The sequence below is a fragment of the Sorex araneus genome, chromosome 8, assembly GCF_027595985.1.
Source record: "Sorex araneus isolate mSorAra2 chromosome 8, mSorAra2.pri, whole genome shotgun sequence".
Taxonomy (NCBI): Eukaryota; Metazoa; Chordata; class Mammalia; order Eulipotyphla; family Soricidae; genus Sorex; species Sorex araneus.
The window spans coordinates 46,386,264-46,402,846 of NC_073309.1; the positions used below are offsets into that span (position 1 = coordinate 46,386,264).

Below are 16,583 nucleotides of genomic sequence, written 5' to 3' on the forward strand. Positions count from 1 at the left end.
ACCTGCCCCTCTTTGATTTACCCCTGTCTGTTCAGCCATGCGCAGGTCTGAGATTAACTGTGGTTTTTGGTCTCTTTCGAGATTTATCTATGGGTCTCTGGATAAGGCCAATAAATGAGCTTGTATAGCTGAGCTGGAGGTGGTTTGTGGGCATGGCTCCCACATACCTAGCTTTTGGCCATCTAATTTTTTGGTAAACTTGGTCCCAAGTTGTTGGGGTTCGGCCAAAGGCACAGCGGCAATTTTGTGGTGTCAGGAAGCCTGAAGGCACCATCAGGCTGCTGATGCGCTTGCCCCACTGGTACAGATTGACCTATTGGCAGCATCATATCCTCAGTTTTTCTAATTCTTTTCTTGCTCCTTATAATATCCTTGCTTTTTTTGCTCAGTCTCCTGAATTAGCATTTTTTTTGTTTTTTCTTTTTGTTTTTTCTTTGTTTTTTCCTTCTTTAGTTTTTGGGTTGCACCCAGCAAATTTCAGGAGTGATACTCAGGAATTTATTCTGGTGGTGCTTAGCCTGTGAGTAGGCCACGTGTAAGGAAAACACCCTACTCACTGTACTATCTCTGCTAAAATCTGTTGTATGTCCTATTCTTCACTGAAATCTTTTAAGAATATTTTGCATATAAACAGATTTCCTTTTTGTTTGTGTGTTTTTTGGGTCACAATCAGTTGTGCTTAGAAGCTACTCTCAGATCAGTGCTCAGGGTTAGCTTCCTGTGGTGCTCAGAGGACAATATAATGCTGGGGGTTGAATCCAGGTTTTCTGCTTGCAAAGAAGGTACTACAGCCCATTGAGCCATCTCTTCAGCCCCATATTCTCTTTGAGTTCTGATAAGCAGGATGGTGCATAATGAACACATGTTCTTTTTGTTTAATAATTAAAATTTTTTATTTTCATAAAGTTCACAATAATTGATTGCATTTAATATTTCAACACCTATCCCACCACCATTACACCTTCCTACCACCATTATTTCGAAGTTTCCCACCACCACTCAAGCCTGCTCCACAGGCAGACTCAAGATAATTTATTTTATATTGCTTATTATGCTTGTTATGTTTGTTATTGCTTGTTACAAGATGTCTGTAGGGGTCTATCTCACAGTGATTCAACAAAAAAGCAAAAAATGATAGCATGAAATATTGGCTGCACTCCTGGGATTCTAAAAATTGAAATAATTGGGGTCCGGAGCCATCTGCTTGGTTCCAAGATTCATTTGTGAGTCTCTGGATCATGGCTGTTACTGTGTAAAAGGCACTCGGAGGCAGTTCCTGGCCATGACTGCCAGGACCCTGGAAGGGCGGGGAGTTGGGAAGGGATGGCTCTCTTCTGACCCCTTGAGGCCTGGTGTTTTCAGTTACTGGTCCGCATACCTAGATTTTTCAGCCGATTTAGTCTCTTGCATGGGGTGCCCAGGATGAGCCTGGAAGATTGGAGGTGAGGGTGGTGGCGATTGGTTTCTGGAGGTTTGGGGCTGCTGGGATTCATCTGGTGCAGGCATAGAGAGAGGATGCTTGCTCCCATCTGAGCTGCCCCAGTGAAATCAGCCCGACGCATGGTATGGAGCCATCCCTGCAGCTGCTCCGTTCCAAGATTCATTTGTGAGGCTTGTTTGTTTCTTGAGTCACACACCCAGTAACCCTTAGGATTTATTCCTAGCTCTGTGCTCAAGGATCATAACTGGTGCGACTAGGGGGAACATAAGGGGTGCTGGGCATTGAATCCACGTCAGCCTTGTGCAATGCAAATGCCCTGCTCTTTGTATCATCTCTCCAGCCTGAACACATGTTCTTTTTTTTTTTCTGAACACATGTTCTTTAGATTAAAAAAAATGTGAGACTAAATCCTGATTCCATCTTTCACCAGATATTGGGTAAAGGAACAAGTTAATTGACTTCTTGACATTTTTGTTTATCATTTGTGAAGTGGGGATAAGAGCTCTTATTTCAAAAGTCATGTGAGCATGAGATGAGATACAGACAGGAAGATACCCAGCACCCAGGAGGTTCCTTCCTCCTGGTCCCAGAGGGCTTTGTGGATGGTGCTAAGGCACTCATCAAATTTTCCTGCTTAACCTTTAAAATATATTTATGTCTGGTCGTCATTGAGTTGGCCAGTGCTCCTGAATGAATCGAGTTTTGGGGGCTTTAAGGAATTCAACTGAGAGTTCCCCCCCAACTCAAATAGGTAAATAAGTGACCTATGGATAGAGAAATGTAATCAACAGCAGGAGAAGGGAGAGTTTGTGAGTGGGGAAAAGCGGTGATGACTCTCTTGCACACCTCTTCGCTCTTAGGCAGCACTGAGGAGGTACAGCTGTGGTAAGACCACTTAAGCCCCAAGTCCTGCATAACAACTCTTCTCAAATTTATTTTCTGCCCAAGTGACATGTATATAGGTGAGTCAGGGGCCCAGTGAATTAAACATTTGCTTTTTTCCTGCTCCCTCCACCCTCACAGCTCATTGCCAGGGGCTCTTGTTTGTCCCCAGACCAGACATCTAGTATTGGTCTGAGAAGACAGTCTAGGAGGGGCGGGCTGAAAGGCATGGAAAGAGAGAGTTCAAAGGCCACTGTTCAAAGACCATCAGCTCTGGGTGTGTTTTATGACTGTTTCTGCATTTCCAGTCTCTTTCCCTTCGTGACTGTTTCAGGGACTCTCCCAACTCCGGCTTCTATCTGTTTATCCTTTGTTTTCCCAGGGTATCTCTTTTATGGCCAGAGAGTGACTGTGCAAATAGTTAATATCTCATCAAAATTACTTTTTATAAAGACCAGTGTCTTGACCCTTTTTTTCTACAAATTTCTTTTCATGATGATCAATGAACTGACCTTGAAATTATTTTCATAATGATCAAAGACCTGACTCTTTTATAAGGTCATCATAAATATTAATTTTAATATTCATTATTTGCATAAAAGCAAACTTTTATGAAGGGACATGCATCTGTGATTGTGGTGATGGGGAATGGCTGCCTAAGCCAATGGCAAGACAGAATGCCATTATTTTGATTGTATCCTGAAAACAGAGTGGGCAGAGATCATTCTGGAAGGTGCAGTTTTGTTCCGGACTGTGTGTTTAAAAAGTGTGGTCCAGATGGGATTTACGGCAAAAACTGCAGCAAAAGGACACGAGGGTGCTCTTGGGAAGGTGGGAGGCACCGGTCCCTCCCACTGCTGAGATGTGATCCCGGGGGCCGCACGCATGTGCGGCCTCTCCGCAGCTGCATGAGTCTGAATCCAGACCCAGCAAAACCTCTTTCGGCATGGGCAACTCCTCGCAGAATGTCTCCAGCCTGAGAACTAAACCTCGGCCCCGTGCCCGTCCAGGAGTGGAAAAGGTATTTCTCTCTCTCGCCTCTTTCTCTCCGGGGATGAAGGGCGCGGTGTCCGCCATATTATGACGACCACAGATTGGATTTTCAAGCCTGCAATGATCCAATATCTGGAAGAAATCTCCCTGGACTTAGTTGTTAAAGTACGGAAATTCTCTTTTGTCTTCACAGTAGGTCTGAATCTAGTGGGGTACTCCTAACAACAATAGTGTTGTTTGTGTTGAAATATTGAATTTAACCAAAGTAAACAGAAAGTAAAATGAAACTTATCAGTTACAAGGTGGGGGTGGGGGGACGGGATGGGAGGTGTACTGTGTTTTTTCTTTTTTTTTTGGTGGTGGTATATGGGTGCTGGTGAAGGGATGGTTGTTTCTGCATTGTATAACTGAGACCTAAGCCTGAAAGCATTGTAATCTTCCACATTTTGATTTAATAAAATAAAATTTTTATTTAAAAAAATAAATAAAAAGTGTGGTCACTCGGGGCTGGAGCAATAGCACAGTGTTTAGGGCATTTGCCTTACAACTGGCCCACCTGGGTTCAATTCCCAGCATCCCATATGGTCCCCTGAGCACCGCCAGGGGTGACTCCTGAGTGCAGAGCCAGGAGTAACCCCTGTGCATCGCCGGGTGTGACCCAAAAACCAAGAAAAAAAAAAGTGTGGTCACTCGCAACACTTGTGTTCAATGGTCATAAGCCACTTCCCCACCCTGGCCTGCTGCTGCCACTGCAGATGGATGCATAAAAAAGGGAACAGGACTGCCAAGCTGGTTGGTGGTCAGTCGCTGTTTATTCCAATCTCTGTCTCCATTCCATACTCACACAGTCTCTCATTCCAGTCTCACACTCTGCATCCAGTTTCACTCTCTCCATCTAGCTTCACTGTCCCCTTCCCAGAATAATTTCAGTGAAAAACATCAAAGGTTGGTGGGTAGTACAATCAATATATGAAAAGCCCTTCCTTCCAGAAAAGCTTTATCCAAGACAAATATCTCATCCTGCTAAGAGATCCACTCAAGGGTAGAATTTCATCTAAGAGCATATTTCTCCTTTCCTTAGTCCAAATCCATTTAAACAGTCATCTTAAATTTACTTCTTAATATTTTCAGTCATTTTGTATGGACACAGTAAGATTATATTAAGCTTAAAGGGTGACTCTCCTAGGGACATCTCGCTATGTATCTCAGACTACGTCCTCATGTCAGATTAGTCCTTCCTAACCCCAGCAGGGTCCTTATCTAGATTCTTCTTTTTGGGTCATGACGGAGTCTGTCCATGACTGTGCCCTTTTTCATGTATTTATTTTTAAATTTTTTATTGAATCACCAGGCTGGAGTGATAGCACAGCGGGTAGAGCATTTACCTTGCACGCAGCCGACCCAGGTTCGATTCCTCCGCCCCTCTCGGAGAGTCTGGAAAGCTACTGAGAGTATCTTGTCCGCACGCCAGAGCCTGGCAAGCTACCCATGGCATATTCAATATGCCAAAAAAAAAAACACCAAAAAACAAGTAACAACTCTCACAATGGAGGCGTTACTGGTGCCCACTTGAGCAAATTGAGCAATGGGATGACAGTGACAGTGATTGAATCACCGTGAGATATAGTTACAAAGCTTTCATGTTTGAGATTCAGCCATACAATAATCGAACACTCATCCCTCCAGCAGTGCATATTTTCCACCATCAATGTTCCCATTATCCACCCCCCGCCCATCTCAGTCCTCACCCTGCCTCTGTGGCACACAATTTCCCCAGTACTCTCTACTTTTGGGCATTATATTTTGCTCAAATTTTCCCACCACTATTCAAGCCTATCTGCCAAGGGCAGATGCTAGATAATTTATTTTCCATCACTCATTTTGAATATCATTAAAGGTTGTATGGCCGCAATAGTGGTTGCACCCTTCTGGAATTCTAATATTGTAAATGGTTTGGTTCCAGAGACATCTCTGTAGGGAGCTAATCCATTTTGGGATTCAATTGGGAGTCTCTGGACCAGGGCTGTTGCTGCTCTGAGATGGCACTTGGAGACAAGATTGTGGGAGTGACAGCCAAGGTGCTGAGGCAAGTGGGGAGCTGAGGAAGGACAGCTGACTCTTTTGCCACTGCCATGCAGCTTAGTCCTGAAACCCGCATACCTGGGCCTTTCTTGTGGAAGCTCATGGTCACCTGGATTTCATCTAGAGCGGGCAGGGGGAGCGCACCTGCTCCATCTGGGGTGCCCCATTGAAATTGGCTTGGTACAGGGCCTGGAGAGGTCTCTGGTGCTGTGGTGTCTTCCGGGACTTGCTGCTGTGTCTCTGAATCAGGGCAATGGATGCGCTAAGATGGCCCATGTCTGTGCTCTTAACTTATTATAAATTTTATGGTGGTTGGCCCAACCATCCTCCTGGCCTTTTTGATGCCAGGGCTTGCCTTGGGTCCATCCAAGTTCCCCCGTAGGGACTCTTCTTTTGGGGTGCTAGGAATTAAGGGCTACTGAGTCTTAACTCAAGTAAATATGACAGATTCCCAGGAATAACTATTATTCAGAGTCAGTTAACTCTTCTATTTATTTATTTATTTATTAGTGAGTCACAGTGAGGGTACAGTTACAGATTCACACATTTTTGTTCTTGTTTTTCCCTCATGCAATGTTTAAGAGCCCATCCCTCCACCAGTGTCCATTCTCCACCACCAATGAACCCAGTATCCCTCCCACCCCCAGTCCTATCCCCCCACTCTACCCCGCCTCTGTGGCAGGGCATTCCAATTTGATATCTCTCTTTCCTTTTGGGTGTTGTGGCCTGAAACAGGGGTATTGAGTGGTCATCCTGTTCAGTCTCTAGTCTACTTTCAGCATGCATCTCCCTTCCTGTGCAGGATCTCCTGTCACATATTACTTGGTGTTCCCTTCTCTATCTGGGATGAGAGCCAGTTAACTCTTAAGTAACAAGATCATAGCATCAACTGTCTACCTGTGTCTGTGCAAAAAGGACATTGCTCTAAAGTAAACTGCAAAGGACATAAAGGAAAGAGAAAGGAAATATTTCACTTACAAATACAAAATAGAATCCTCTGAAGAATCTGACTTTAGAAGTCACAGGGTATGATTAGGGACAATGGGTTGCAGATCCAGGAAGCAGAGCACAAAGGAGTTAAAGATGAATACCAAGGAAATGGGACTGCTTTAGAAGCATTGCAATGGGTGTTACTCAGTAAACCTAAACTTCTAGTGTGGAGGAGAAAGGATTGACCAATTTTTTTAAAATTTTAATGAATCATTTATGAGATATAGTTACAGTCTTACAAATTTTTGTGATTACATTTCAGTCAAGCAATGTTCGAGTATCCATCCCTCCACCAGTGTCCATTCTCCACCACCAATGTTCCCAGTGTCACTCTTGCCACCCCTACCCCTTCCCACTCCCTGCCTCTGTGACAGACACATTCCCTCTTATTCTCTCTCTCTCTCTCCTTTTATGTATTATGGTTTGCAGCATAGGCCCTAAGCAGCCATCGTGTTTGGTCCATAGCCTACTTTCAGCATGCATCTACCATCCCGAGTGATCCCTCCAACCATCATTTGCTTAGTGGTCTCTTCTCCCTCCCGCCTGCCTTTTCCCCCAGCACATGAGATTGGCTTCCAAGCCATTGGGCATCCTCCTGGCCTTTATTTCTACTATCCTTAGGTGTTATTCTCTTATTAAATTACTCTATATTCCACAAATGGGTGCAGTATTCTGAGTTTGTCCCTTTGTGCTCTTTCTGACTCATTTCATTTAGCATGATACTCTCCATGTTGGTCTACTTATATGCAAATTTTATGGTTTCATCTTTTCTAACAGCTGCATAGTATTCCATTGTGTAAAGCAGTTGCCTTCTCTTTATACCCCATCAGATGTGGTGTGCTACTTCTTGGTACATCAGTGGCATAGAGTATGAGATATTGTGCTCCAGGAATTCTAAAATTTTAAATCGTGTGATACAGCTGGAATTAAATTTTTAACTGGATGGTGACTTTGGGGTCCAAGATTTATTTATGAGTCTCTGGATCATGACCATTAATGAGTTTATATCCAGAGGCAGGTCATGAGTGTGACTGCCAGGCTCCTGGAAGAACAGGGAGATGGTGGGGAGAGGTTGCCCATACCTGACTCCATGCAAGCCTGGATATTTCGGTCATAAAACCCGCATACCTGAGTTTTTCAGCAGATTCACTCATGGATGAAGCTCATCCTAGTCTTTGGAGATTGGTCATGAGCATGGTGGCCATTGGCTTCTGGAGGTTTTTGGCTGCTGGGGTTCTGTTGGAGTGGGCAGGGGTGCCTCACCCACCACATTTCGGGTTGCCCCAGATGAGACAATCTAGTGTGGCATCTGGAGGCATCTCTGAAGCTTGTGGCTCTCTTTGAGATTTATTTGTGAGTTTCTGGATCATGGCCACTAAAGAGCTTGTATGGCACCAGAGGCAGTTCATGGTCATGACTACCAGGCTCCCAGAAGCACAGGGAGATGGGGGAAGGTTTCTCATTCCCAACTCTGTGAGCTTGGAGATTTCTCTGCCCAGGTGAAACTATTAACATTTACTTGGGTGGGGGATGAGGTTAAATGATGAAGTTATGTGATGTAGGGTAAATGGCTTAATTTCTCTGTTTTTGAACTAAAAAGAAAAGCCTTCCCTATCAGTACTGGGAAAGGACTAGGGGGCCACTTGGGCCACACCCAGTTCAGGAGGGTGGTATGGAGCACAGGAAATTGAATTCTGGGAGCTTGCATGTGCCAGGCATGTGTTTTGCCATTTTGCACTATCTCCCCAACCTTGTCTAATTTTAGTTTTTAATCTGTGAATATGGGGGAAATAACACTCATGGGATTTTTGTTTGTTTGTGTTTGGTGAAGACCGTAGCTGCTATCAAGCCCGTGGGACAATCCCTGGCACACTGAGTGAGGGTGAGCTGCTGTGATGGGTGGGAACAGGCCCAGGAGACAGCCACCCTCCCAGATGGGGAGGCAGTATTGAGCCATCTTCCTGGCAGTTCCACTGAAGAAAATGACAAGGGCAGCTTCGCTTCTGGCATGGAAGGACTGGGAAGCAGCAACTCGTGAATACCATTTTGGATGTTTTTGAGGAAGGGGAGGGAGAGAGAGAAAGAAAGAGAGTAATGCACTCAAGAGAGAATGTGGGCTTCTCCAATGGTAGATAAAGTCCCAGCACATGTCCCAGCATTAAAGTATAAAGGTATGAAAGTACACATCTCAAAGAGAGAGACAGACATAGAAAGATTGCACTCATCTATGGTATATAGTATAACAGAGTGGGAGACTAACACCCAAGAACTGTAGAAATAAGTACCAGGAGGTTGACTCCATGGCTTCGAGGCTGGCCTCACGTTCCGGGGAAAGGTCAACTCAGAGAAGCGATCACCAACTACATTGTAGTCGAAGGCCATGTGGGGGAAGGGAGTTGCGGGCTGAATGAGGGCTAGAGACTGAGCACAGCGGCCACTCAACACCTTTATTGCAAACCACAACAGCTAATTAGAGAGAGAGAACAGAAGGGAATGCCCTGCCACAGTGGCAGGGTGGGGTGGGGGGGAGATGGGATTGGGGAGGGTGGGAGGGACGCTGGGTTTACGGGTGGTGGAGAATGGGCACTGGTGAAGGGATGGGTTCCCGAACTTTGTAGGAGGGAAGTATAAGCACAAAAGTGTATAAATCTGTAACTGTACCCTCACGGTGATTCTCTAATTAAAAATAAATAAATTTAAAAATTAAAAAAAAAAAAAAGAAAGTACACATCTCAAGAGGGGAGATGTGGGCAACACATGTGCTCGGGCACCACATGCGCTCAGCTCTTGGGCAGCATATGTGCCGAATTAAGGAAGTTTTATGTGAACATAAAAAAGGCTTAGAAAACAGCAATGAAATACACCGCACTGCCTTGCATACATAATAGACTTCCTCCCAAGAAACATTAAGTAGAATCACAAGAGATGGGTATTGCAGCCTTCTTTGAATAGTGTTTAGATTGAAGTCAACCTGAGTCTGATGAGAAAGGAGGTGAGGCTGAGAATGGGCACAGGTGAGGGAAAAATGGAATTGAAAGAAAGAAATGTTTACTGAGGGGTCATAATATATCAGTATTTTTTAATACATATCTTAACTTACTTAACTGTCTTTTCCTAATGAACTGAAATTTATGTGCTATGGATTAAGGATAAAAAGTCTGAGAGGGGGCTTGAGTGATAGCACAGCGGGTAGGGCATTTGCCTTGCACGCGGCCGACCCGGGTTCAAATCCCAGTATCCCATATGGTCCCCTGAGCATCGCCAGGGGTGATTCCTGAGTGCATGAGCCAGGAGTGACCCCTGTTCATTGCTGGGTGTGACCCAAAAAGCAAAAAAAAAAAAGTCTAAGAGAGGCAGAGTGAGGATCCCAGGACATGTACCAGACAACTAGTACATTTCACTTCAAAGCTTGCACTCTGGTAAGAAGAAAAGTGAAGGGGCTGGAGCGATAGCATAGCGGGTAGGGCATTTGCCTTGCACACGGCCAACCCGGGTTCGAATCCCAGCATCCCATATGGTCCCCTGAGCACTGCCAGGAGTAATTCCTGAGTGCAAAGCCAGGAGTAACCCCTGTGCATCGTCAGGTGTGACACACAAAAAAAAAGAAGAAGAAGAAGAAGAAGAAAGTGAAGACATAGAAGGCATAGTCTTTTTTTGTGTGTGTGTGGGTAAACGTTAGAAAAGGAACCTGTGGCCTCCCCCAAAAGCCCACATCCTATCCCTGAAACTACGGAAAAGGGATTTTGCAGATATGATGACGTTAAAGATCCAAGATGGTAATCCTACATTACCCACGAGTCCCATAGGTTACAGAGGAATATTAGGGAGTCAGGATTTAAAAAATACAGCTTGAAAATGCCATTGGTTTAGAGGAGGGAAAGGGACCATGAGCCAAGGAGTATAGTTGGTTTTGAGAAGCTGAATCAAGTAAGGATGTGGACTTTTCCTTAAACTTGCAGAAGGAACACCTATCCTGCTTAAACCTCATTTTTGATCTGGTTGACCCATTTTGGATGTCTAACCTCTAAAACTGGAATAAACAGGGGGAAAATATATGGTCTTTGCACTCTAGGACTTCTGGTCTTTTTTTTTTCTTTTCTTTTCGGTCACACCCAGCGATGCACAGGGATTACCCCTTGCTTTACACCCAGGAATTACTCCTGGTGGTGCTCGGGGGACCGTATGGGATGCTAGGAATCGAACCCGGTCGGCCGCGTGCAAGGCAAACACCCTACCCACTGTACTGTTGCTCCAACCCCCACTTCTAATCTTGCTAACCAGGAAAAGAGACAGAAAAGGATCAGAGGGATAGTACAGTGGATAGAGCACTCGCCTTGCACATGACTGAACCAGGGTTGGATACCTGGTACCCCATATGGTTCCCTGAGCCTTGCCAGGAATGATTCCTGAAAGTAATTCTGCCCCAGAGCCAGGAGTAATCCCTGAGCACTTCCAGGTGTGTTCCCAAAACAGAAACAAAAAGAAAGAGACAGAAAAAGATAACACCAACTCTGCCTGCTCCGAATGAACCCTGGTGGCTGCAAACTTCCAGAACCCAATTGCCACTATGCTCATGGCCAATTTTCACAGGCTCGTCCTGAGTCCCCCATGCATGAGAATGAATCTGCTGAAAAACCCAGATATGTGGGACCAGTGACTGAAAACTCCAGGCCTCACAGAGCCTTTCCCCATCTCCCCACCCTTCCGTTGTCCTGGCTGTCACACCCGTGAGCTGCCTCCAGGCGCCATTTAAGCGCATTAGCGGCCATGGTCCAGAGCCTCACAAATGAATCTCGATAGAGAGCAGCATGCCACAGAGATGTCTCGGACCCAATTATTTAAAATTTTAGAATTCCAGGAGTGCATGACTACGCAACATCTCATACTATTCATAATAAGCAATACAAAATAAATTATTTAGCATCTGCCTGTGGGACAGGCTTGAGTGGTGGTGGGAAAATTTGAAATAATGGTGGTGGAAGGTGTAATGGTGGTGGGATTGGTGTTGAAATATTTAATGAATCTATTATTGTGAACAACTTTATGAAAATAAAATTGAAAAATTAAAAAAATGCCAAAAGTAAACAATAATTGCATCTAAAATTTTTTTCTATGATTTTGGGTGTGACCCAAAAAGCAAAAAAAAAAATTAAATCATCGAGACACACAGTCACAATTATTTTTTTCTTTTTGGGTCACACCCAGCGGTGCTCAGGGAGTTACTCCTGGCTTTGCACTCAGGAATTACTCCTGGCGGTGCTCGGGGTACCATATGGGATGCTGGGAATTGAACCCGGGTCGGCCATGTGCAAGGCAAATGCCCTACCATCTGTGTTGTTGCTCCAGCCCCCCACAAAATTATTTATGACTGGTCATACAATATTCCAGCATCCTTTCTTTCACCAATTTATATTTTCTATCATCAATGTCCCCAGTTTCCTTCCTTCCATCCCCACCCTCAATCTGACTTTATGGCACTTTTCTTCTCTCTCTCTCTCTCTCTCTCTCTCTCTCTCTCTCTCTCTCTCTTTCCTTTTGAAAAAACCCACACACTATCTGTATTCTCTCTCCGGGCTCAAGATTACATCTAGATTATGGGTGAAAATGGAATGTGGGTGATGCTTTTTCTTTTGAGTTTTTAGGCTTTATCCAGAGGTTCTCAAGGGCGATTTCTGACTGTGCTCAGGAATAATCCCTGATGGTACACAAAGGGGCCATTTGAGATATTGGGTCAGTAGGATGCGAGGTAAGTGTCTGTACTTTCTCTTTGGCTCAATATTTTTTTCGTTTTTCAATCTGTCTAGATATGTACACACATATTCGGTAGTTGGTGTGTTATGCTTGGGTGTGTGTGTGTGTGGGGGGGGTCCACTCATGGTACTGCCTCAGGGAATCATGCTGTACCAGGGATTGAACCTGGACTTCCTGCAGGCTGTCTTTTGGTCCTCAGATTTTATCTTGACTTTCAAAAATGAGACAATTAAATATCATTGTATTAAAGCATCATGAGTTGAGGCTTGCTCAATGTGTGGTAGTAGCACTCAAGAGAAAGACCCTCATTTGTCTGTGGGAGCCCCTGAGATATAAGAGCATGCCATTCGAATTTGCTAAAGCAAGGACAGCTAGGATGAACTTTGAGTATAAGCATGAGACTTTGTGAACTTAAATCATTCATCACTTCAATGGATGAATAATCAAGGAATAATGTCCAAGCCCTTTGATGGGGTGGATGAACTGAGATATTCTGGGAACTTGGAATCATATTAAATGACTTTAGGCTTGGTCACTGGGGAGAATGTGTTCACGAAAGGTTCCTTGTTTGAGTTTCAGCCTTTTTTGCTTCGCCCTCCTGCTTTTCTTGTGGTATCAAGGTGGGCAGAATGCTGTATTTTGCTTGGCAGGGCTCAGGGAATCATATGCAGTGCCTGAGATGAACCAGGGTTGGTCATATATGACACAAGAGCCTTATTTCCTGTACTATCTCTCTGATCCTGTTTTAGTTTTTTAAATTGGGGTCACCACACTGGTACTGGTGGTCTACCAGGGCCATACCAAGCAGTATAGGGTTGAGAGGCATGTGGTGCCAGCTATTAAACTTAGCCTTGTACATTCAGGAATGTGCTCTGCTACTTGAACTATAACTCTAATCCATAGTTAAACTCAGATTTTTTTGTTTTGATTTTAAAATAAGCAATTAGAGAAAGGATAGAGTAGCTCCTTTTTCTACTAGCAGTCTCATAATAGAGATTTTTTTTTTTCTTTTTGGGTCACACCCAGTGATGCTCAGGGGTTACTCCTGGCTCTGCACTCAAGAATTGCTCCTGGCAGTGCTTGGGGGACCATATGGGATGCCGGAGATCGAACCCGGGTGGGCCGGTTGTAAGGCAAACACCCTACTCGCTGTGCTATTGCTCTGGCCCCTCATAATAGAGATACTTAAGTCTCATCTTTTTGATTATTTTATCCTTTTTGGGGGGTTATTGTTCTCTTGATTTTGGGCCATACCCAGTGGTACTTAGGGCTAACTCCTGTCTCTGTGCTTAGGGATCATTCCTGTTGGGCTCAGGAGACCATATAGGGTACTGGGAATCAAAGCTGGTCAGCCATGTGCAAGATACGTGTTCATTCCAGCCTGATTATTTTATCCTTTAGGGAGCCACACCTTTTGTTGACCTAGCTAAATCCTGGGGGACTCAGAGTACTCTTGAAGGAAAAAAAAAAGATAAACCCGAAAACAAAAACCAGGAGTGAATAAGAACTGTTGTAATCGCTTCTGTTTTCTTAAAGTGTGTATTCCTTTCTCCCTTCCGCCTTTCCACGTTGGTATTTTATGGCAAGTGCTGATCTCTGTGCACAAAACTGGTTTCCTTGCTCCTGCTATGATGTGGTCCCACCCACTAAGACAATGGGCCTATTTTCCCTGTTGTCAAAGGCCCTTGTATTTGGCTCCAGGAGTTCACCCTGAACTGGTGCCAAAGTTTACGCTTTCTGATTCTGTTCTTTCTAGGCCATCTTGGAATCGGCAGACATGTGGGGTAGAGTTAGGGGGTCCCTGCAGGGAAGTGGGAAAGTGGTGGGAATCCAGGACAGTTGCTTCTGGGACAGCCTCCTAGGCCTGTTGCCAAAAGAAGCCATTTGTGGGTCCTCGTGCCAATGTCTAAGCTGGAACCTTGAGTTAGATTTCTTTCAGCTTTATTTTTGCCTGCTGCAACATTTGACTACATGAAATCGTGTCCTACAGCTTGAGTGCGCTGTTGAGGCTTTTTTGTTTTGTTTTGTTTTGTTTGGGGGCCAGCCCAGCAATGCTCAGGGTTACTTCTGACTCACTCAGGAATCATTCCTGGAGGTGTTCCAGGGACCATTTGGGGTGCCAGGGATCAAACCCAGGTCTGCCAAATGAAAGGCAAGTGCCCCTACCTGCTGTACTACTATTTCGGGCACCTTTCAGGCACTTTATTTCCTCCTTTCTCACTGAAATCAGTAACCTATCTTTGGGATCATCTATTTGGGATCATCCAAGGATCTACTGACAGATTTAATTTAGCTGGTGTCTGTAGGAGAGGGGATGGGTCGTCAGTTATGTACTTGGTCGGCTGACCTTTAGTGCATGGAGAAGCAGGTGGTTTTTTTGGCCTGTCATATTTGGGAGTTTGTTTTGGTTTGTTTTTGACTTTTTTTGGATCACACCCAGTGATGCTCAGGGGTTACTCCTGGTTCTGCACACAGGAATTACTCCTGATGGTGCTTGGAGGACCATGTGGGATGCTGGAGATCAAATCAGAGTCGGACGCATGCAAGGAAACTTCCTACCCGCTGTACTATCTCTCTAGTCCCTTATTTGGGAGATTTTTAGGCAGCAGGAAGAGTAGGAATCTGAAATTTTGAGAGTCCTAACTACCAGGCTGAACGCTTTGGCTCTTGTGAGTTTAGAACCACTAGCGGCTGTAAGTGGGAAAAGAGCCAATGAGATCTGTGTTTGGGGATACCTGCTCTGGCTGCATGAGCCACATCCAAGAACTGAGAGGTCTTGGGGGGTCACTGGAGGAGGGAAGGGTGTGAGGAGGCCTGATGATGACCAGAACCTGTGCTTCATTTAGCATTTGGGTGGATCTGATGACATTAATCTAGAGATAGAGGAAGGTAGGTTGGATAAGGACTGTGATCTAAACTCAGCCTTGGACATAGCTGGATGGGAAGAGTGTGGGCAGAGGCAAACAGCTCTGGAAGGCAAAGGCGACTGGGGCTGGATTCTTGCATTGAGGGCGTAAGCCCAGAGATGGTAGTTGCACAGGGAGGCTGCTGCTCACGAGGTTGGGCCTCCTCCTCACCCTGCACAACTTCGTTCTACTCTTCCTCATTGACATTTCAGGGTTTGGGCCAGGTAGATATTCTTAGTGTGGGTGTCACAAATTAACGAACTCTCAATCTTTTAGAAAATGGGAGCTATGAATTTATTTTATTAAAAATATATATTATTTTGTTGACCATACCCAGTGGTGTTCAGGGGTTAATCCTGGTTCTGTGCTCAGGAATTACTCCTGGTGATGCTTCAGGGAGCATATGGGATGGGTTGGCCATGTGCAAGACAAGCTCCCTAGTCAATGTACAATAGTACATCTCTCCAGCCCCAAGGAAATGGGAGCTGTGAATTTAGATTCTCTCTCTCTCTCTCTCTCTCTCTCTCTCACTCTCTTTTTTTTTTCTTAGTGGATCACCGTGAGGTACAGTTACCTACTTACAAACTTTCGTGCTTGCATTTCAGTCATATAATGGTCGAGTACCCATCCCTCCACCAGTGCTCATTTTCCACCACCAATGGTCCCAGCATCCCTCCTACCACCCCCACCCTGTCCCCTCCACTCCACCCTGCCTCTGTGGCAGGCATTCCCTTTTGCTCTCTCTCTCTCTCTCTCTCTCTCTCTCTCTCTCTCTTTCTCTCTCTCTCTCTCTCTCTCCTTTTGGGTGTTGTGGTTTGCAATAGAGGTATTGAGTGGCCATCATGTTCGGTCTATAGTCTACTTTCAGCCTGAATCTCCCATCCCGAACAGGCCCTCCTAGCACCTTTACTTGGTGATCCCTTCTCTATCTGAGCTTCCTTTTCCCCCAACATGTGAGGCCAGCTTCTAAGCTGTGGAGTAATCCTCCTGGTGTTGAATGAATTTAGATTCTCTTTGAAAACAAAGTTATCTTTTTGCATCATGGTAGTTACTTTGTACCCCAAATGAGTAAACATATACTTTAAAAGGATTCTAACTTTTTTTTTAAATGGGGGCTATGAATGGAGGAGGGGAAAGGTTAAAAGGGATAAAAAGAAGGAAGGATTTCTGTTGAAAGACTAGAGAGGAGCACACAACCAAAACTCATTCTACAAGCAGTTCCAGACTCATTATAAAACACAACAGCACAGTGTAAGGTCTTGTTGAGGTTGTCACATCCTTGGGCAGAAGGAGGAAGGTTGAGACTTGGAGGGCATAGGAGGAAAAATAGTCTAGAAGGATGATTTTAGTAACTAGCTTACCAGGTTTGTCTACAAATCTCCTTGGAAGGCTCCCTTTAGCTTAAAATTTATTTGGCCTGGCAATATGTTGAGTTTTGTTGTTGTTTTTTGGCAATATTCAGCGGTGCTCAGTGCTTACTTCTGTCTCTGTGCTCAAGGAATCACTTCTGTCAGAGTTTAATGGAGCATTTGGAATGC

At 44.8% G+C, this 16,583-nt stretch overlaps 1 long non-coding RNA gene across 2 annotated transcripts in view; it reads left to right on the top strand.

Annotated features, from left to right (window-relative positions):
• LOC129406772 (uncharacterized) overlaps nt 1-16,583 on the top strand; it is a 131,931-nt gene that overhangs the window by 57,897 nt on the left and 57,451 nt on the right. The window lies entirely within an intron of this gene.